The following is a 22,968-nucleotide window of genomic DNA, read 5'->3' as shown; positions in this document are numbered from 1 at the left end:
GTTATTAACAAGTCAATACAAATTATAAAAACACTGAAAATGATGGAAAGATCTGCATGCGATGATCCCTTGGCAGTGGACATTCTGGTCCTTCAGGTACAGGTATGTGGGAGAAGAAATAAATAATTATTACACATACAGAACACGAATATATGTGTATGAGACATATATATATATATATATATATATATAGTGGGGGTGTTGAGTTATGTCATTGTTATTTGTATTATTTTATGTTGCTGATTTGTATCCTATTGTGTCAATTATACTAATTTTATGTGTTATGTAAGTTAGGGGAAATGCACTTATAGAATTCTTAATTTGACTCTTAATTTGATATAAATATCCGCGGAGAGGATGTGAATAAAACGAAACTTAGAATCCCCAAAGTCCTAGGTTCGTATCCCGTCTGCGGAGCGGATGCGAATAGAACGAAACCTAGAGTCGTCGGTTCGTATCCCGTCTGTGGCGTGTCCAAATAATTTAAAACATTCAGAAATTTCATATGTGTATTTAAGCAGTTAGAAATGCATTTCTCAGATAGATATGGATGCGGAAACACCCTAATTTTCTTCCTTCTTTCTCCTTTCTTCTTTTCTTCTCTCTTTTCTCCCTTTTTCCTTCCCCCCCCTCTTAAATGGCCTTATGGCCGCCAGCTTGAGCGCAGCGCCTTAGACCACTCGGCCATCCTAAATGCTTGAAGAGCACACCTTGAGAGGGCGCCCACAATAACTGGCTTATATCGGTCCCGCTGCAGAATTCCCACCATCTGAGGCCCCACGGAATGCTCTCAGTGAGACGAGTGCACTGGCGCTGGAATGGACTTTCTATCTCCAAGCAGTCCAAAGTTATGCAAGTTTAAAGTATGACGTGCTGCGTGGTCCAAAGACGTGCTAATCTGCCTTTGCAACCACCCAAAAACCTCACGTGCAGTCTTCGGCTCTTCCCAAGAACCACCCTCATCTCTCCCTGGTAGTCTAGTGGTTAGGATTCGGCTCTCTCACCGCCGCGGCCCGGGTTCGATTCCCAGTCAGGGAAGTAGGCTTTTTGGCCACCATTGGCCTTAACATGGCTAGAAAGACCGGCAACTCTTCCTTCGAGCCGGAGTTGAACCAGCGACCTAAGGATGTCTGTCTATTCAACTACAGTCCTCCGCTCTACCAACTGAGCTATTGAAGGTTGGTGTGGAGGTCAGGGCCACGGAACGTGGTGAAAGCAATGGATGTCTACGAGAATTAGGGAAAAGATACGTTTGAGTGGATGTAGTAGCGTATAAAAGGTGGCGGAAATAGGTTCTGTGGCGCAATGGATAGCGCATTGGACTTCTAATGAGCAATGGAAGAAGCCATTCAAAGGTTGTGGGTTCGAGTCCCACCAGAATCGTGTGCTTTTAAGGATGCTGAGGTACAGCGTGGTGCCAATACGTGCTGCTCTGCCCTTGTCACGACCCAAAAAGCGATTTTATCCTAACTCCTCGTACAGTGGCCCAAACCTGCCAAAAATGAGGCCTCGCATCATGTGGACGTGTTGAGTCCTCACTCGACCAGACCACTGAGCTACATCCCCACTTCGTAATGCCACCGGGCATTGTCCAGAGAGAAAGGGATTTCTTCAGAAAGCTCCGCAGCCTTTGAGTTTCAGTTTCAAACAAAAAGGGATATCTATTGGGGGAAAAACCCAGCCCGGTTCAAATCCTGGTGCCCCCTTCAAAACTCTGGCAAACAGGCTATTTCATTGCATGCCTAAACAGTGTGCTAAATGCCTCCAGCTCTACTTTTCGAATCAAGCGGTCAGTTTCGCTTTGTCCATCGTTCGCAATTGAACAAACGGCAAACACAGGTAGGGTACTTCAACCGGAAACCAATTCAACTCAAGAGCTTTCCCCCATCTGCCGACCAACATGCATGGAGCTGTTCTTGCCATCCCGTTCAAGTCAGGATGGCCGAGCGGTCTAAGGCGCCAGACTCAAGGCGGTGTACCTTCCTCAGTAGAGGGATTTCTGGTCTCCGTATGGAGGCGTGGGTTCAAATCCCACTTCTGACATGGCCTTTTGACTTCAAGCTGCAATATCCAACCCCATTCCGAGGAGGTAAACGTGTGACGATAGACTCAAGAATGGAGTCTGAGTCTCAGTCTGACTAGGTATTTTCCCGCATCAAAGTTGACAATGCCTCCAAAGAAGAGCTGCCGAGTTGATGAATTTTTTTTTGAGAAAATCAAGTACGTTCACTGCCTTACTCACTCGACCGGACCACTTCAGCGATCACCAAAATGCCTGTTACTTTCTGGAAATGCAACCCGAGCTGAGGGTTGTTCCCTTGGAATTTACAAAATGTCACATCGCCAAGCGCTTTTGGAGATGCCAGGGAACTATCCCGGGAGCTCAGAGACAAATGGCTTTGTTCAGAAAGCTCTGCAGCAATTGGTTTTAGGCCTGTCTATAGCTGTCAATTTTGTCTTTACTCCAGAACGGATGTACAGAGATTAGATGCAACCATTGATGCTTGCCAGATGAGGTCAACAGCACAACATGACCATCTAACACAAGAAATTCAGGAAAACGCTGGGGAAACATATGGTGTCAAAGGTACCTGTGTTTTTTCTGACCAACTTTCATATTTCCATACCATCACAGGATTTCCACCAGACGTCCTACATGACCTCCTGGACCTGTGGAATTGGCCCTTTGCTTGAAAGGTATGATTTCACTGAAATACTTCACCTTTGAAGATCTACATAAGGCAATTAGGTCATTTCCTTATCAACACTCAGACAAAGTAGACCGTCCTCATCCAATTCCAATGACATTTTCATCTCGAGGAACAGTTGGTGGAAATGGTCATGAGAATCATGCTTACGTACGATTACTTCCTGTTCTCATTGGCCACAAAATTCCAGAGGGGGATAGGTTTTTCGCCGTGTCTCACAAATTCACAGAAGACACTTTGCAGTACATGTCTTGGAAATGTCTCAGAGCACAGGCAGATACTCCAGGAGGTGTTCCCTAATTTAATGTTGAGACCAAAGCACCATTTTTTGAGCATTACCCTCACCTCATTCGGTGCTTTGGGCCCCTTGTCCATCTATGGACCATGAGGTTCGAGGGGAAACACAGGGTTTTAAAAAAAGATACTACATGACACAAACAACTTCAAAAATGTTTTAAAAACCTGTGCAGAGAGACATCAACTGATGATGACGTATTACTTATCGTCACCAAGATTTTTCAAACCACTAGTGATGTGTCGTTCGTGAACGATTCGTTCATTTTGAACGAATCCTTACAAGGACTCGAGAGTAACGAGTCCTTTCAAAAAAAGATTCGTTCATTTTCTCGTGGCCACGCATTGGGACTTGCATAGGCTCAGCCAAGGAAACAGAAATGATTCGTTGAATGCAGGTCACGTGGGAAATGATCCTTCTGCCAACCAAGTGGTACCAGTGCTGAGCCTATGCAGGTCACGTGAAAAATGAACGATGAACGATGAACGATGAACGAATCATTGATCTACTCGCTACCAGTGCTGAGCCTATGCAGGTCACGTGAAAAATGAACGATGAACGATGAACGAAAGATTTACCCGAAGACTCGGTTGGCAGATGAACGAAACATTGACCCGAAGACACGGTCGGGAGGTGAACGATTCGTTCATCTGCCGGATACAGATCTTTAGATAATTTTTTCACGTGACCTGCATAGGCTCAGCACTGGTAGCTAGAGAAAACAGAAATGATTCGTTCATTTTGACTGGGTCTTCGGATACGGATCTTTGGATCATCTTTGTGTTATTATTTATTATATACAAAGAGTCAATTATTAATACATGTAACATGGTGCAATATTGGGATTTTGGGTTATAATAAAAACATTTTACATCACATTTTATTTGGCATTTCATTCAAAGCGACACACTAACTTCTAGATGGCTTGCAGGTCACCTAGTGCAAAACTGTGGGGGAGGGTGGAGAAGGGCCACGGTCCCCTTGGAGACAGCCATGACTGACAGCTTTTGTGTGGCAGATCATATTTTTTAAAGAAAACCTCTATTAAATACTGTACAACATGACAGTTTGTATGGTTTTAAATTGTCATTTATTATCACACTGGCATTTAATTATCACGGCAAACAATTACACTGCACTAAACTGTAAGTGTAAATGTAAAGTGAAAATAACAAAACCAGTCATTATGACTTGTGAACGAATATAATTCACGTTTCTATACTAAAAACAGCGGTCACGCGAAAGAGAATAAGGTAACTGTTTCCTCTACTAAACCAATGCAGGTCACGTGAAAAATGATCTAAAGATCTGTATCCGGCAAATGAACGAATCGTTCACCTCCCGACCGTGTCTTCGGGTCAATGTTTCGTTCATCTGCCAACCGAGTCTTCGGGTAAATCTTTCGTTCATCGTTCATCGTTCATTTTTCACGTGACCTGCATAGGCTCAGCACTGGTAGCGAGTAGATCAATGATTCGTTCATCGTTCATTTTTCACGTGACCTGCATAGGCTCAGCACTGGTAGCGAGTAGATCAATGATTCGTTCATCGTTCATCGTTCATTTTTCACGTGACCTGCATAGGCTCAGCACTGGTAGAGAAAACAGAAATGATTCGTTCATTTTGACTGGGTCTTCGGATACGGATCTTAGGATCATTTTTCACGTGACCTGCGCTCAGAAGAGGAAACAGAAAGGATTTGTTTACCTCGTTCACTTTCGCGTGGCTAGGTTTAGTAAGACGTGAATGATATTCCTTCACAGGTAATAATTACAGGTTTCGTTATTTGAACTTTTTAGTACTTTACTTAGAGTTCAGCGTAATAGTTATGCCGTGATAATTGAATGCTAGTGTGAAAATAAATGATCACTTCAAATCATCCAGACTGTCATGATACATTATTTTAATGCAGGAATTTATCTTACCACCCCCCCCCCCCCCCGAAAATGAACGAATGACTCGAAAAAAGATTCGTTCATTTTACTGAACGAGATTCAAAGAACCGAGTCGGTAAAATGATCCGAACTTCCCATCACTACAAACCACCAGTTGAGACGTCCAAAGTCAAATCGGTCTTCATTGATACATTAGCCTCCGAGGTACAAGCCAGTGTTTCAAAGTTTACTAAAGACTTGACTGTCCTTAGTACAAATGAGTTCACTATTGAAGGAACATCTTTTGTGGTCGGCATGTTTGTCTGCACCTCTGTTCTAAACTCCTTGCCTGAGTTTCAAGAAATTATAAACATACTAATACTTGCCAATGGAATCGCTCTCGTACTAAAAGATTATGATGCATGGTATGTCAAGCATTTACGCTCATTTCAATTGACCGTGCATGAAGGAAATGGCCATGTTGTTTGCTTTGTCCATCACCTGAAAGATTAGATGCCATTGTTTGCTTACAGAGTGTCTGATAGATTTATTCTTATAACTAAACATTTTATCCTAGTCTCTGATGAAGAATGGTAAAACCCTTCTTTGAAATTGACTAAACATTTAATCATTTGATGGCCAGGGGTGACATTCCTGATGAAAAAGGATGACTAATACTGTATGTTGTAGATACAGCAGTAAGTAGTAAATACATTTACTCTGCAACGGCTTATACTTTGACACTGCCCATCAATGTATACTGCTGAAACAATTGATTTTGATAAGATAAAAAGTTGCAAAGATAAGGTTGCTTGTTCACCTCTTGTTTTTCTTTACAAATAATTGATTTTAAGGGGTTCATTTTAAAATTATTTTCAACATGTGGACTTGCGTTCATACCTACATCGAGGTCCATCCATGTGAATAGCTCTGCTCATTTCCTTGCTGTATCTAATGGTTTAACTGCATTTGTCTGTGTGTGTGAGTGAGTCAGAGAAAGAGAGAGGGAGTGTGTTTGTGTTTTAAGCCCTATTCGGACAGGATTTGTTTGACGTGGGGACTTGGGATGAAATAATTTAACCTTAGACGTCTGTAATTTAAATGGCCAATTCGCACGGGATTAAGAAATCCCTGTATTCTACCAGAACTTGATTTACGCACTGCTGTCACCATTTGTAGCCATGTGCGTGCTACGTTGCTTCCCGATATCGTGTTCAAAAAAAGCATCGGTATCTGGAGGATAATAATAACAAAGAGTAGGCCTATAGGGTAGGGTGACCAGACGTCCTCTTTTACCCGGACATGTCCTCTTTTCGAGACCTAAAAAATGCGTCCGGCAGGGATTCCAAAATTGTTTTAATTTTTCAAACTAATTCTGTCCGAATAGGGCTTTAAGTGTGAGTGAGAGAGAGAGACAGTGTATGCACCAACACAACTTTAGTTTTCTCCCCCCGTTTGTTTCTTTTAGGCAAATCCAACCTTTGACAGATGGCCTCACCTTTGAAACTGCTTATCATCCTTGATGATCAAAATGCAGAAAAATTGATCTTGCCCTCTCCCCCGGAGACAGTTGATGACCTGATATCTGAAATTAAAACTAAATTCGACCTCTTGTATGATTTTAGACTTCAGTATGAAGACCCCGATTTCAATAATGCTCTCTGCAATTTGGTTAACATAGAGGACCTTCCATCCATAGCAACTGTCAAGGTAGTTAGCTTGACCGACTTAGATCTCAGCTCTACCAGCACTGATGACACAGTGATCCTCTCAGTGATCGACTCACCAGAGAGAAGCTGTAGTTGGCCTGACCACTTTACTGTGCCCACTTTCACCTATGAGGTGGAGTTTATTTTGAGTGAAGGCAATACAGCTTATGAGCAAGAAGGAAAACCTCTAAAGCTAACTAAAGATCAAAAACACAACATATTGGAGGCCATGGCTGTAGAGATGTATAAGTACACAGCGTACCCAAGTGGTAAACAGTTTGGGAAAGCTGCTGAGGCATTAGTGAAGAAGCATGCATGCTTGATGGAAAAGACCGGAACAGGATATGATGGGTTGAAGAATAGTGTCAGGTTTAAAATGGGGAACTATAGGACCAAACTTAGCCGAGCGGGCATTAAGGATGTATCGATTAATACAGGGAGGCGCAGTCACAGCAATCCAAGTGCTGCATCATCCCATTCTCATATCAAACGGCCCAGGAGAGGAGAAATTAATTATCTCTCCAAACTATCCCGCGGGTGAAAGTAAGGAGAGTTTAGAGGCTCAAAGAAATGAACTTTCCAGTGAATTCCAGAAGTGGTCTGCGGAAAGAGATGGAGCCCTCATCTTCCTGCTGATGCAACGAACCTTTGCCTTGAGACGGGACAAAATCATCAACTCCTCACAGCCTTTAGCAGAGCTGAAAGAGCGATGGCCTGCCCTCTTTTGTGAAGTCCAGGTAAGTGATGGGTAGTTATAGGGTAGAATATGTTCAAACGCTTTTACAATGACATTCCCAAAATGAATGTTTTATTTGTTTGATGTTTGTTTTTTTGCACAGCTTGACAAGGAATTTCACCGTATTACCAATCAGAACCTGGCATTTTCTTTTTTTGCATCGCTGGATAGTTACACGCCACACCTCCTCAAGCTGTACAAGCAGAAAGAGTCTGGAACTCATGAATGAGTTGTTTAACAATACTGTGTTGTATATAGTCGCAGAACCTCTCAAAGCTCGTTGTCCATGTCCCAAAACTCAAAAGGATAAGAAAGACGTCCAGGCGATAAGAACGGCGGTCCTTTTTGGTTTGGCGCTGTATCTGAAAGAGGATGCATCTGATATCTTCAAGAGTTGCAAGGTGTGACGAACCCCTCTTTCACACACTCTCATGATGTATTATTTATTACACACTCACATGGCAATAATTCTTTGCATCCTCTTGTATTTTCCCCCTGTATTTTTAGGAAGCAGACTTTGACGAAGACCAAAGAGGAGCAGTCGCACTTCTGGCCGTTACAGATGAGAATGCCTTAGCAGTTCCCTTCCGCCCGCAACAAGTGGCTGGCATTCTGGAGGATCATGTTGTTCTATCTCACCGATATTGGGCAGATGCACTTGTCATTTTATTTGGCCTGATATATGCTCTTCATCTGGAATACTCAGAAAAATTGAAGGGATTCTTTGAATTTATTTAGATTGTTCTGCTGAATTTAGATGGCAGGAGACAGATTAAGCCAAAACTGTTGTCACTTAAGAATGAGAGACCTCAGTGTTTAGACTGAAGACTTAAAATCTTGTGAAGTTGCGTTGGTTTATACACTGTTGTGCACACACTTGTCTCTCTCACACACTTTCTCTCTAACACACACAAACACACACACTGACAAGCACACTCACTCTCTTTCACTCCGTCACTCGCACACACATTGACAAGCACACTCAAATCTCATGCACAATCAAACATATTCTCTCACTCACACGTGTGCGCGCACGCACGCACACACACACACTTGTTAAGTGTATATAAACACGGACACTCTTGATCTCTCAAACACACAGCTACACACTTGGGTCAATGACAAATGAAGCTTTAAAAAAATATTTTTAAAATGTTTTCAAAATGGATGTAATGCATGTTTTTGACATTGGAGCAATGTGTTTAAACAAGTCTTATTTGATAAATAACTTTTCAAAGTGATTCAATTCATTTTTTGACTGTATTTTTTACTTCACCACCCAAAAAATGTCAGGTGGCGCAACCAAATATTTTTTTAAATATATATATTTACCTACTATTTACTCAAAGTGAATTTTTTAGCAAGTGTTCCTTAGTGTGTATACAGTGCTTAACAGATTATTATTTTGTGTCTGTTTTTTTGTATTTACAACAATTTAAGATTGTTGCAGCCTAGTCCCAGGTATTTTGTAAATTTTAAGCATCCAATTTTACATTTAAAGACAGAAAAATAGTTTTACGAATATACAAATTAATGTATTCAATACAATAGCTATGCACATCATAGTTTAAACCCATTTGTCACTTTAACCTATTATTTATTGGCTTAAATACAAATGTTACCTGGTCGCACCACCTGACGATTCAGTTGTGCCACCTGACAACAGTAGTAATGACAGGAAATATGCAGAATAATTGCATTTTTATTTCAAATACCAAAAAAATATTTTAGTTAACAGTCTCTGCTGATGTTAAGGTAGTAAATTGATCACATTTATCAAGACTATTAAAATAAAAGTAGTGAAAAGATCAAAAACAGGATATAGGCCACAGGATCACATTCGGTATAGGATATGGTGCAACAGATTGATTAGATACACTGTAATGAATTGTAAATGAACAACAACAAAGTCACACTCTAAAGTATCATGTTTTAGTTTAAAACTTTAGTGTAATAGTAAAACATAACACCATTGAAACGTCTAAATATATTCAAATTCATTCATAAAAAGTATTCCAAGATTTTAAAACATTCAATTCATAGCAACTGGAATGTAACAATAACTAAACACAAAATAAAAACGTATTGTTATTTAACAAAAAAGTAATGTTTGACAAAATATTTCAAAACATAAAACAGAAATGTTCACATTACTGTTGGCTACTCTCTGTTTAATTCTTGTAGAGCTGATATGCCATTTCAGTTGTGGCAACTAAAGCAGTCCCAGTCTGAATGAGTTAGCCGTGTGTGCCGTGAATTAAGAGGCTCTGGTTCTGATATTACTTTGAGCACATCCTTTATATAGTAAAAAATGATATCAGCTGGATGGGGCCAAGTGAACACATTCTTTCTTCCCAACTTCTGCATGCAGCTCACCTCAATCTCATCACCAATAACCTGAAGAACCTGTCCCACGAATGGCTGACCTTCGTATTTCACCAAGATGAACTTCCCATTCAGATCGTCATCTTGGGCACTGGCCTGGGTACCGGCTGTTTGCAAGTTGACCCTTGTGGTATTGTGGCACTGGCAGATATGTGGTCTGTTGCAGAAGCAGGAGATCTCCCTGTGCATTATGTTCCCTGGCTCAGTGGAGATGACCTGGTGTATCGCCATAGTTCCCTTTACAGGTGGCACAGCTTCAGGAACTGCTTCATCAAATTTTCTGATGTTCTCCTCACTCACCCAGAAGAACCTGATGTCAGATTTCCTCTCTGTTACAAGGCTGTAAAAATCTTCTGGGGTCTGGACATCTGCTCCCATTTTGACAGCAGAGTCAGCAGTGCGCTTAACTGCACCACCAACTCCATCGGGGGTGCCTTTGCCGTGGGACTTCTCAGAGAAGTTCCAGGTCACCTGCTTGAAGCCTGAGAGGAAGGGGATGGTGCTGAGCAAATAAAAATTCTTCTTATTTCGGTACTGAGTGACAGGACCGTCACTCATTACGTGTAACGTTGTGGGGGATGGGTTGCATTTCCTCATTACATCCTTCAGCACTGGCTCCAAGTGGGCCCACACAGCTCTCTCATCGTGCCGAAGAGACGCAGAGATGGTGGCATAGGACTGTGAGCCAGCTGCTGTATAAGCTACACAGGTGTGGACTGTAGCTTGCTTCCGACTTCCTCCGAAATGGAAAGACTGCACCTCACTATTAAGCTTGCAAGAGAAGTTTTCGGAAAAATCAATATGGAGGACGACCTCATCTTCTCTTAGGGTGTGTCTACTACCGGACACTTGAGCACTTCGAGCACTGACTTTCAGTGCTTAGGGCGCCACACTGACAAAACCAGCAGAATTCAGTGCACTGAAAGTACCCGGATGGCGCACTGCAAAACGGGCAAAAAATGCAGTGTGAAACGATGGACACTACTGGCCCAAAACGTGCGCCATCTTGGCTACGTAGCGGAAGAGGAGGAGCCCTCTCGCCAGCTTTTCATTTTATTTCTAAAACAATGGCGGACGAGATGGCTACGGTAGCGCAAGAAGAGCCTACAGACCGTACATGTAAGTATCAGCGGAATTAAACATGGTACTGATATTAAAATGTACTACTAACATGCCATTCTCAGATTAAAGCCAGCGACATGAGTATTTGGTGGCGTTAACGATGTATATGATGTATACCGACTGTTAGCATACCTAGCTAGCTAGGTAGCATTAGATGCCATTGGATCTGCATGGCAGTTATGATAAGCTAGCTGGCTAATCCACCACCCGGTCCTCTTTGCGAGTCCGGTGATGGTGCACTTTTATCGGACACTTTTAGCTTGACGAGCGGGGGCAGGTGGCGGGCTCCAGGCGCTTGTCAGTAGTCGGACAGTGTTAAACAACGGCTGTTCTGTTAAACAATCGAAATAGCAATTTTAATAATGGATATGCTCAGTTTAATAACGGGTTAACATGACAATGCGAACGTTTGCCCACACGCCGCCCGATAATTAATACCGTTACGTTAGCTATCGTTACGAGATGGCTACGGTAGCTAGCTAGGTAGCATTAGATGCCATTGGATCTGCATGGCAGTTATGATAAGCTAGCTGGCTAATCCACCACCCGGTCCTCTTTGCCAGTGCGGCGCTTTTATCGGACACTTTTAGCTTGACGAGCGGGAAATAATTGTAGCTTTCAATCATTGTTGTGTGTTTTTTATTAATACCGTTACGATAGCTATCGTTACGAGATGGCTACGGTAGCACAAGCGGTAGACCACGAAGCTACAGACCGTAAATGTAAGTATCAGCGGTAATTAAACATTGTACTGGATATGCTCAGTTTAATAACGGGTTAACATGACAATGCGAACGTTTGCCCACACGCCGCCCGATAATTAATACCGTTACGATAGCTATCGTTACGAGATGGCTACGGTAGCTAGCTAGGTAGCATTAGATGCCATTGGATCTGCATGGCAGTTATGATAAGCTAGCTGGCTAATCCACCACCCGGTCCTCTTTGCCAGTGCGGCGCTTTTATCGGACACTTTTAGCTTGACGAGCGGGAAATAATTGTAGCTTTCAATCATTGTTGTGTGTTTTTTTATTTTTTAATGTCGTGGTATTTCACATGTCTAGGGACAGACGAGGACACGAGGGCCTTAATCCCGTGGCGGTCGCTGCACAAATCCCTCTTCACGGGGAAGAGGAACGCCTCCGTGACTGGATTTGAGTAAGTAAAATGACTCATATGGTAGCTAATAGGACTTTACTCTAAATGGTTGCCTTAGTTGCTAACCTTGCAATGATCAATGTGGTCATTACTGTGTCAGGGATGTGGTTGAGGCAAGATGTTAAAGCAGCATATATTTCCACCAGGGTCTTCATAAAGGAGAGCGGGCTTGGGAGGTTGGATCCCAAGCTCGTGAAAAAGAGGTGGGAGAACCTCATCCACAAATATAAGGTCAGATTAAGCCTAGTGTCCAACAAAGCCTAGTCCAATAAAGTATCTTTCTTGATAATAACTTTGCCCCTGTAGAGTAACACACTTGCACAATGTAGAGATGGCATGGCTAGTGAGTATTTACATGCAGTGTACATGTACATGGATGCAATATATTATGATTAAGGTGATTGTTGTTACTCTTGTTCTTATCTATGTATTGTGCTCAAAGTAATGTAAAGTAATCGTATGGTCAGCCTTCAGTTCAATAACCAATTACCAGATCAGTTGAAGGCGCAATGATGTGCAACTCCAGTTTGGCTGTCTTTTCATCCGCAGGAGCTCAAGAAACCCCGGACGGGTGTGAGCACAGAGGGGGGTGGGGTCACTGCTGCTTCTTGGAAGTGGTACGCACTTATGGATGAGGCACTGGGGGCCAGGCCATCTGTGACCCCTCCAGTCCTCTTTGCCTCATCCAGCCGGGAAGTGGCAGGGACCCCCCCCCCCCCCCCGCTGTGGTCACACCCCTCCCAATCAGAAATTTGAGTGGAGCTTCCTCCACATTGTCAACCCCAAAAAGGCGGAGGGTAGACAATGTGGAGGTTGCCAGGGTCATAGAGGAGAATGACAGGAGGATCTCTGGGGCATGGGCAGAGATGGAACAGAGGCAGAGGAGAGCAGAGGAGGCCAGGGCGAGCGAGGCAAGAGAGTTTGCGGAGAGAGAGGAGCGGCGACACGGGGAGGCGGTTGCCTTAGAGGAGAGGAGGTACAACTTTCTTAGAGAGAGTGAGGAGAGGAGGGAAAGAGAGGCAGCCGCCAGAGAGAGGGAGACAGCAGCAGAGAGGAGGGAGACGGCAGCGAGAGAGGAGCGGCGAGACAGGGAGACAGCCGCCAGAATGAGTGAGGCAGCTGCCAGAGAGGAGCGCCTCCTCACCCTTTTGGAGAGAATTTCTGGACAAAAATAAATAATAAATAAAAATAAAAATAAAAAAAAATATTTCTGGACAAGTAATAAAGCCTGGTTACTTAAGATTTATGTACATGTCTGTTTACTAACACTTAACCCGTAGGGGGCTGAGGCCTGTTTTACTTTTCTAGGAAGTCAATAGTGACCACTGAATTTCCATACCCTTATCATATGAGTAGCTGTCATTTGCTAATGGGCGGGCTGTTAGGAGCTCATACTGAAATGTGCAAGAGATTAGTTATATTCTTCTTATAAAATGCTTATTTATATTTTAGTTTTAAACTGCATACATTTGAAAAGTAGTCTCTTGTGGAATTTTAGAGGCATATTGACAAAATAATTTGCTAAACAAGTGAAATGGTGATGGTGAAATATTACAAACTCATAAATTGTTTGCCAATTATAGGGCAATTCTGGTGTTCAGAACCCCCTATAAATATTTATTGCATTAATTTAAATGTAGTCATGGTCTGGGACATAGCACTGAATGGCTATCCTTTCTCTGTTTTCTGCCCCAGAGACGTTTCCTGGAGGTGCTGGTGCTGGTTCTGGTGCTGGCTGGTCCGCTGCTGCCCTCCCGACATCTGCATCTGGCTCCAGCAGGTCACCGTTGGTGAGGCAGATGTTGTGGAGCACAGTGCAGCAGACAATGACCTCTGGCACAAACCTCACATCCACCTCCAGGGCCTTCAAGAAGATGGACCGCCATCGCGTCTTCAGTATCCCAAAGGACCTCTCCACAACACACCTCGCCTTTGACAGGCAGCAGTTGTAGCGTGCTTGGAGGTGGTTGCGGACAGGCTGCCTGAAGGGGGTCATGAGGCAGATGGGTTGGGACAGGCAGGGGTAGCCACCATCCCCAAGGATACAGTATCCTGGTGGAGGGTATGACTGCTCATAGTAGATGGGGCTGTTTTTTAGGACCCTGGCATCATGCACTGAGCCTGGGTAGCCCACACACACATCTATAAATTTACACTTGTCATCACAGATGGCCTGCAGCTGGATGGAGTGAAAAAGCTTCCTGTTGAAATAACAGGCAGCATCCTCCGCTGGGGGCTTTACTCGGATGTGGCAGCCATCAATAGCCCCCACCACTCTGCTGAAGGCTGCTGACCCAGCTAGACGGGCGAAGCGGGCACCTAGGCGTGGGAGTTCCTCTCCTGTAGGGTGGCGGACAACGGTGTACAGGAGCGCAGCGATCTGCCCACTCATCCTGTGCACCAGCCGGTGAACGGTGGCCCGGGGCATGTCGAAGGCCCTGGCCACCACCCGATAGGAGGTGGCGCTGGCAAGCCAAAAAATAAAAACAAGACAGGAGATCTCAGGGCCCCAACCATGGTCGCAATCAGTGCCCAGCACAGCCATGAGGGCGTTAAATGACTCTCGGGTGAGCCTGAAGTCCACCCTCATGTCACTGTGGCCATCAAAATACAATGCCAGCAGTGGCATTGTAACATTGATACGGCAGCGCCGCCTGGGACTGGGTGGCTGCTGTAGAGTGTGTGGGGAGGGGAAGGGAAGATTATATTAATATGTAAGTAATTTTATCAATAAAATATTGTCATTGAGGTTTTGTAGTCTTTTATTGTGTTTTCTGATTTATATTAGAATTGATGCTTGTTTGCAACAATAATTAATATGCCTGTGTGTTCAATTGCTAAATGATTCCTGTATCAGGGTAAACTTAACTACAACAGAGATGTGTATAAAAGTACAGTCAGTCAAAGTAGGCCTATTACTGTGTGAATTCAAGCAGATGATGCCTATCATTTCAGTGGATAATTCTTAAAACTAATTGGAATCTAGGGACAAACATATACAGATTTGTCATGTTTTATTTCCATATGGCGTGTATGTGGATTGCAAAGAAGAAGGCTACTTCTGACAAAGATAATTGAGAATGTAGCATACCTAGCTAGGAGAATTTAATTGCAACTACTACATGAAGCTATGCTGTGAAGGTAAGGCAAAATCACAATTAAATTTACATACCATCTCGAGTGCAGCCAGAAGGCGGAGGTTCCTGCCGCGGGTGTGGAGGTATTGCAGTTTCCACATGGGGAGGAGAAAGGGGTAAACAAGGGACAAAAAGAGGGCAAGCAGTGCGTTCATTTTGTCAGTTTTAGTTTCGCGGGTATCGCGAGCAGATTTGCGTACGTCACTCCCGCCTTAATTTCGCGGGTGCCGTGAACAGATTTGTTTTATTCCCTTATTCATTAACTTATCAAAATAAAAGTCCCCGTATACAACGTGCGTCCGTCACTTCCGCCAAGTGGTTAACGTAAGTGTTCCATTTGATACAGCACTTATCAGCGATGAGTGCACTACAGATGTCAGTGCACTGTATTGCAGTGTACTTCGTAAAGTGTTCGGTAGTAGACACACTCTTAGGCTTTCTTTCAAAGCCCTGCATTCTTTAACTTGGTGTAGCCAATTGTAGTGGTGTTTGGCTAGGCCGTCGAGCTTCTGGTTGAAAAGTTTCAACAGTTCTGTACAGGGTCCAGTTTGGGCTTCTTTAACAAAATTCATATGTCTTAAGCCCCTCTGTCACAGGTTTTCTCTTCCACTGACTCCAGGTCACACTCTCTTTTGTCTGAGGTCTTGAAACTTCAACCTCATTGTAGCAACATTGTGGACAGACTCTATACATACATGGCTTGTTTTCTGTACTGCATGCGATTGAGGACAACAGCTGAGAAAGGCTAGCAGTTTTCAGAAGACCTTTCTGCTGCAGTTTGTCACTAAGGAGTTTGACATTTTCAAGTTCCTGTCTGAAACTTTTGGTTGTGTAACAAAGAAAGGACAATACCGAACAAATTGTCTGTAAGACAGCCAGTGTGACTTCTGCATTTCACAGTTATACTGCGGATGGAGTTCAATTAAAGGTTTGACCAAGACACTCCTCTGTTGTTTAATTTTGTTTTTTGTGACCGTGTCCTTTCTCCCTGGCAGTAAGCGACTGTTCTCATCTCGACAGAGGAAGTCAGCTACTTTCTCCTTTCTTTGGATGGCCAGTTTCTTCCCTGATCGTTTCCCTTCAGTATTCAATTTTTCCTTTTGCTTCTTCGATTCTTTGACCCTTAATCTTTCTACGCGCTTTCTTAATTTTTCAGACTCTTTTTTGGCAACTTCCATCTCACTTTTCATTTTGTGCATTTTACGGCGCAATTTCGCTTTCTCTCTTAGCCATTTCACATTACTGTTGGCTACTCTCTCTGGTGTTGAGGATGCTCTGGGTGGATCTAAACTGACAATATTCCCTCTATCAATGTTAGGAGGGTTAGGTTGAAACTCTGCTGGGACTTCTATGGGAGTAGTATCCATTGACTCTGGTGTACAATTCAAAATGTCCTCCATAGCCCTGTTCCTTTCCCTGAGCTTTCTCTGGTCTTGCTTCCACTGTTGTCTCGCTTTTTTCTGTTCTGTTGTGGACAGCTGGCTGATGGGGGGTTTCACAATTTTTCCCTCTCTCTTCCTCCTCTGATAACTACAAAACATGAGAACTGATCAACTGGCATATTCCCATTACAAACTTTGAAAGGTCTGACAACTGTATAAAAGTAACACCTACAAAATCCAGGCTTGCATTACAGTTTATCATACCTTTCTTTTCTTTTTGCAAGGTATGTTTCTCTTGCAGCCGGATCATTTTTAGTGCGCTCCCTGTGTCGTGCAGATTTTTCCTTAGTTGATAATGGCATCTAAAATCATTTAAAAAAATCATAAAAATGTTTGAAACTGTATACCATCTTTAATATTAAACGAATAAACATTTTAGAAAATGAATAGACAATCTAAGAGCCTTATATATCATATAATAATTAATAATAATATTATAAGATATAATGTATAGTTAAATTCCTTGCAGTTGCGCCACCTGACTGACTGGTTGCACCACCTGACTGACTGGTTGCACCACCTGACTTTCCCCTCTAATTTGAAATTAAACAGGCCTCTAGTTGGACGCCTGTATTATTTTTTGAGTTCAGGTTCAAGGTCATTCATATAATATTTTGATATAAAAAAGAGTTTTATGATAAAAAAACATTTCCCTAGTTTAACATTGGTTGTACCACCTGACATAAAAACTGTACCAATCTAACTATGAGGTGAAAGTAGCTATTTTTATCAAAATTTGAGAGAAGATTACCAACCTTTTCACTCGTCATAAAGGTCAGTTGGGGTCCTCTGGATGATGCAATATCCTGTTTACTATTAATGACATTCCACTTCAGAATAAAAGCCACATTTTTACAGTTGCGCCACCCTGACATTTGAGAACATACAAATTGCTGGACAAAAGTTTTTTAATGATCTCAACTAGATCAAAGTATTGATATTTGGAAAATTGGATTTATTTGAAAGGTTTCAAACATAAAATCATGCCACAGTATCACAGTACCATTTTCAATACTTTTTTTGGTCTGTTAATTTGCACGGACGGTTGCGCCACCTGACATTTTGGGGGTTTGAGATGCCAAAACACAAAATAATATCTTTTTATTTAATTTACTGAAAATGTATTCAAACTAAATAGATTAAAAAGAATAAAGTGATGCATGTCATGAATTGATTCAAACTATTTAAAAACAAAATGATGCAGTCGGACACAAAACTATGCATGTCATGTCATTGACCCACTTGCCAGTTTCTCTGTGTCTGTCACACTCCCCCTCTTAATATTTCTTTCTTTTTCTCATGCTTTTGGTGTAAAAAAAGTTATTTCTGTCAATGCTTTTCATTTCAGCTGTTCCTCAGAGTGAAAAGACATGTTTGAAATGTTTATAGAGAAATACCGGATGGTTAGTAATCTATTTTTTCCTCTTTCAGTGAGAGGTTGATGGCATTTGAGCACATTTTGTCAAGGGTATGAAAATAAATACATTATTTTTTGTGAATCTGTTTTGATTTTATTTTGTTTGATGAACATTTTAAGTTTGGTATGCGTAAACACATTGGTATTTTTGTTTGTTTGTTTGTTTGTTTATTTTCAGCTAATGAAGCTTTTCAAATGTGTATGGAAGTTTTATGGAACAAATGTTAACAGATGACTAGGGTTGGGTACCGAGAACCGGTTCCAATACAACTGGTACCTACCCGGACCGGTGCTTCATTTCGGTGCCTGAGCCAATTGAACACGGTCGCTAGGCAGATTCTGTGGGGCACATGTAAAACTGCCCCAGCTCCCAATGTAAACGTTGTCCTGTGTCGCTCACACTCATTGGTGTTTTCATAGCAACAGTGTTATGACAGAGCAGGCAGCATTTCAGAGCAAGCACAGAGCTAGCCATCAACCTTTTAACAGAGAAAATACCGAAAGGTAAACTGTCAAAAGTGTGGCTGTATTTCGCACAAAAAGATTCAAACATCGCGACGTGCAGCAAATGCAACAAAACAATTGCGTGAAAAGAGGGGAGAGAAGGCAAGAGTCAACGGCAGATCAGCAACCGAAGACTGAAAAATATACGGAGATGACAGCTAAACTACCAACGGTAGTCTCTTAAAGGGGCAGTACACATTTTCTCGTACTCAGTGTGTTCAAGTAACAAGATTAACTATAAACAAGATAGAAAAGACAGGTATAAACAAATCATAAAATGGTGAAATTTCATGAAATAAATGCAAACAAAATAATACATTTTTGACTCCAAAGGCAAATATGCTCATATTTTTGCAAAAGAAGTTTGAAGCTGTTTTTTGTATTTATTTAAGTATACTATAAACTGTTGTTTACAGTTAATATAATATTCAAAGTTTGAAGTTAAAAAGTTTGAAGCTGTAGTTTGAAGCCAAGTGTTTTGTATGTATTTATATGTATAATATACTTTAAACAGTTAATATATTGTTCAATTTGAAGAAAAAAAATTGCCTTGGCAATAAAAAAGCCTTTCTTTAATGTCGTCAATCGTCGCTTTGTGCTTTTAAAAAAAAAAGTATTGGTTCAGGCACCGCTATCGTTTTAAAAGTATCGGTTTAGCACCGGTATCGGAAAAAACCCAAACGATACCCATCCCTACATATCTGTGTGTACAGGCCTCATCGACACCATCGGAGCAGTGTTAATTTCGTTGACGAAAACTATGACGAAAAATATTCGTTAACGACCTTTTTCCGTGACTAAAACGGATCTTTAAAAATAAAAACTATGACTAAATCTATTTTAACTCTCGTTGACGAGACGAGACGAAAATGTTGGTGGTTGACTAAGTCACAATTGTTTTTTTTTTCTAAACAGAACAGGTTCTATCATTGGTTGAATGTTGCCCGGTCCTGTATCTATCCCTCCTCCACTCCCTGAGATGCCCAGACAGACATGCAAGTGACGCCCTATCAAACGTCATGATGGCTGAAGTTCAGGCACTCGGTAGGCTACTGGAAGAAAAATAAGAATAGATATCGGACAGTCTTTAATTATAACTTGACAGAAAATAAAACACAATGCACCGCAATAACCGGCGAGAAACCTTGTGGCTTCAAAATAGGTGGGAAGAACACAACAAGAGGCACCTGAAAGCGCACAATACAACCCTGCAATTTATGCCAAGGTAAATTAGCTAGTAACTGTCAATGATAATTAGCTAATGTTAATAGAATATATTAGCCAACGTTAAGTTAACTTTAAAGGGGCAGTCGAGTGTATAGGTTGTGTCAGCTTGGATAACTAGCTAGTCATTTTCGATTGAAACCTCCCGTTTGGCTTGGCAAATGAGTTCCAAAACGTTTAGCTAACTATGAGGTAGCATAGCTAAGTTACTAGCTATCGATAACTAGCTAGTAAACGCATTGCAGAATGGACTATAGGACAGGCCACGCATGACATTAATCAAGAAAAAAATTAATGAATATGTAATTTGTTTACATATCCTTGTCTATGTATGCGATTGTTATTATCATTGGCACTACTTTCAACTCTCAAACTATCCGTCTAGCTAAATATGTTGGTTATCAGATTGCACAGCAATTCATATGGAGGATATGTGGTTGATTTAACTAAGGCCAGGTAGGCATAGTAGTTGTATTGTGTTATCACATCATTTGAATCTTCAAAATCTAGACTTGATATTTAAATTCATTGGAATTCAGCTGTAGGCATATACTAGGAGATCTGTATCTTAGAGACTAATTGCATCCACAGTTTAAGTACTGCAAGCTTGACTATTATGCAGTTGTAGACACTACACAAGGGGTCCCCGGGCCTGAGAAGGAAAGGAGTTTAATGTGGCTATAAGATGGACTTTTAAATGTGACTAAAACTAGACTAAAATGTAATGAGACTTCGTCGACTAAAACTAGACTAAAATGTAATGAGACTTCGTCGACTAAAACTAGACTAAAATGTTCTGAGTTTTCGTCGACGAAAGCTAGACTAAAACTAAGGAGGATAAAAATGACTAAAAGTGACTAAAACTAATATGCATTTTCGTCTAAAGACTAAGACTAAATCGAAAATAGCTGCCAAAATGAACACTGCATCGGAGAGGGTTTTCTCCTGTGCAGGTCATGCGATTAGTCAGGAAAGGTGTTGCATTTTGCCGGAGAAGGTTTTGAAGCTGTAGTGTGTGTGTGTTTTGTATTTATTTAAGTATAGTCTAAACCTTTGTTAACAGTTCATATATTATTTAAATTAAAAAGTGTTTTGTATTTATTTATATATATAATCTACTTTAAACAGTTCATATATTTGGCAATAAAAAAAGCCTTTCTTAAATGTCGTCAATCGTCATTTTTTTTTTTTAAAGTATCGGTTCCGGCACTGTTTAGGCACCGGTATCGTTTTAAAAGTATCGGTTATGTACCGGTATCGGATAAAAACCAAACGATACCCATCCCTACTCAACATCCCTGGCGATCTCCGGCTCGGTTCTTCCCTGCCGCCATCTCACCAGCGCCCCCTGTGGCCTCGCAGGAGCCAATGCAGTTGGGTCGAACCAGACTCACCCCAGAGGATCGACAACGTCGAATTCGTGACGGAAGATTTATTTATTGTGCTTAGCTGGGCCACTACATCCCAGTGAAAGACCAGGCATCTGCAAGATACACACTGGTAAGCCACACTACTGTCTCTTCTGTTCGACCTCTCATGCAAGCACAGGTTGTCACGCCATCTCAGACTCTCAGTCATCCTTTCTTAATAGACTCCGGGGCTGATGAGAGTTTTATGGACTGGAGGTTAGCTAAGAAATCAAAGTTAAAATTAATTTCTCCCCCCCAAGCCATTAGAGGCTCACGCTCTAGATGGACGCTTAGGACTCATCCTATTCAATTGACTATCTACGAAAGACATCTTTTCAACTCCCCCTCACACCCTCTCAATTTGGGTTTCCCATGGCTCTCCAAACATAACCCCCACATGAACTGGGTTACAGGGGAAGTAACGGGTTGGGACAGGAACTGCTCTGTCACCTGCGCTAGTTCTACCTCAGAGTTTTCCCACTCCCCTGACAGTTCATCTCCCGGTTCATCTGTTCTTCTGTCTCCTCTCCTAGCTCCTTTGGACTCCGACTTCCCAGACCTCTCCAGAGTTCCTCCATGTTACCTCGACCTCAAGGAAGTCTTCAACAAGACCCAGGCCACCTCCCTACCGCCTCATAGACCCTATGACTGTGCCATTGACCTGCTACCAGGTACTTCACCCCCTAGGGGGCAACTCTATTCTTTGTCTTCCCCGGAGGTAGGGACTATGACCAAATATATTGACTCTTCCCTGGCGGCGGGACTTATTTGCCCGTCCTCTCCTGCCAGGGCTGGCTTCTTCTTTGTTACCAAGAAGGACAAGACGTTCCGTCCCTGCATCGCTACCCTCTCATCTCCTCTGCATTTGAGCTGTGTGAGGAGTACTTACTTGATGGAAGGTGAAGTACATGCTATTGGAAATACTGTTGGAATACTTTTTGAATACGGTTGCTTTGCGGGTAAAACTAGTAAGCTAGTTTTCGAGTACGGTTTAAGTACTGATTTATGTTTGTTTGTGTAGCGCCCCTGTACTCAACTGGGAGCGGAACAATCTATGCACATGACCTCTATCGCTAGGATAGAGGTGCTTCGGGTTCTCGTAGTTATTAGTGTGTTTAGGCTAGTTCTCAGCTCGGCATTGGAGGGGGGAGAAAACTTACAATAATAAAAGCATATACAATTTATGGTAAATACAATAGTTTTAATAAATATAATGATATAATAATAACAATAATGATAATAACAATAAGACAATGATACAAAAGAAAAGAGAGCTCTTAATTATCAAATAAAATACAATTAAACAGTTCAAAACAAAACAAATAGTGTGTGTAATGAGTGGAATCAGTGTATGTGTTTCTTAGCTGGTTCCAGTCCGGATCCTCAGTTCAATCTGGTCAATCTGGATTAGCTCGCCATCCAACATTCCATGTGTTCAAAAAACCAATCTGCTTATAGCAGTTCAACAGAACAATCAAAAATCTAAAATCTAATATTTAAATATTCAAAGGTTCCGATCTCAGACACGCACAGACTATTGTGCGCGAGCCTCGGAACATTCCACTCCAACGTCTCCCGTTTCCGAGAGGCCGTTATATATACAGTACATTAGCCTACTATCAAGTAAGTTATTTCCCAATTCAATAAAAACACCTTTATACATTCCCCAATTCCCCTATACAAAGACATATCATTCTATACTTACACTTATATTTTCTTTAACATACACATAATATTCTACATAAAACAATAGTACATACACAAACATTAAAAGAAATTCTCCGATTGGTTTTAATTATTTAAATTGGCTAAATCAAACGGTCAGTTTAATTACTCACTGGAGATCCA

At 41.8% G+C, this 22,968-nt stretch overlaps 2 long non-coding RNA genes and 3 other non-coding genes across 5 annotated transcripts; 3 read left to right on the top strand and 2 right to left on the bottom strand.

Annotated features, from left to right (window-relative positions):
• Nucleotides 1–1,092: 1,092 nt before the first annotated feature.
• On the bottom strand, nt 1,093–1,179 carry trnay-gua. The gene is given in 2 exon segments: nt 1,093–1,128; nt 1,143–1,179. It is a non-coding gene; the product is annotated as a tRNA-Tyr (tRNA).
• A 112-nt stretch (nt 1,180–1,291) lies between these two features.
• On the top strand, nt 1,292–1,383 carry trnar-ucu. Its single transcript is given in 2 exon segments — nt 1,292–1,328; nt 1,348–1,383. It is a non-coding gene; the product is annotated as a tRNA-Arg (tRNA).
• A 549-nt stretch (nt 1,384–1,932) lies between these two features.
• trnal-caa lies at nt 1,933–2,043 on the top strand. The gene is made up of 2 exons: nt 1,933–1,970; nt 1,998–2,043. It is a non-coding gene; the product is annotated as a tRNA-Leu (tRNA).
• An 8,767-nt stretch (nt 2,044–10,810) lies between these two features.
• LOC122132912 lies at nt 10,811–12,214 on the top strand. The gene is made up of 3 exons (XR_006152425.1): nt 10,811–10,826; nt 11,894–11,987; nt 12,134–12,214. It is a non-coding gene; the product is annotated as an uncharacterized LOC122132912 (long non-coding RNA).
• A 4,013-nt stretch (nt 12,215–16,227) lies between these two features.
• LOC116220448 lies at nt 16,228–17,530 on the bottom strand. The gene is made up of 2 exons (XR_004163661.1): nt 17,322–17,530; nt 16,228–16,868 (listed from the first exon to the last, which is right to left on the bottom strand). It is a non-coding gene; the product is annotated as an uncharacterized LOC116220448 (long non-coding RNA).
• Nucleotides 17,531–22,968: the final 5,438 nt, after the last annotated feature.

Source organism: Clupea harengus, chromosome 5 (assembly GCF_900700415.2).
Source record: "Clupea harengus chromosome 5, Ch_v2.0.2, whole genome shotgun sequence".
Lineage (NCBI taxonomy): Eukaryota > Metazoa > Chordata > Actinopteri > Clupeiformes > Clupeidae > Clupea > Clupea harengus.
This window is presented reverse-complemented; position numbering and strand designations above follow the sequence as displayed.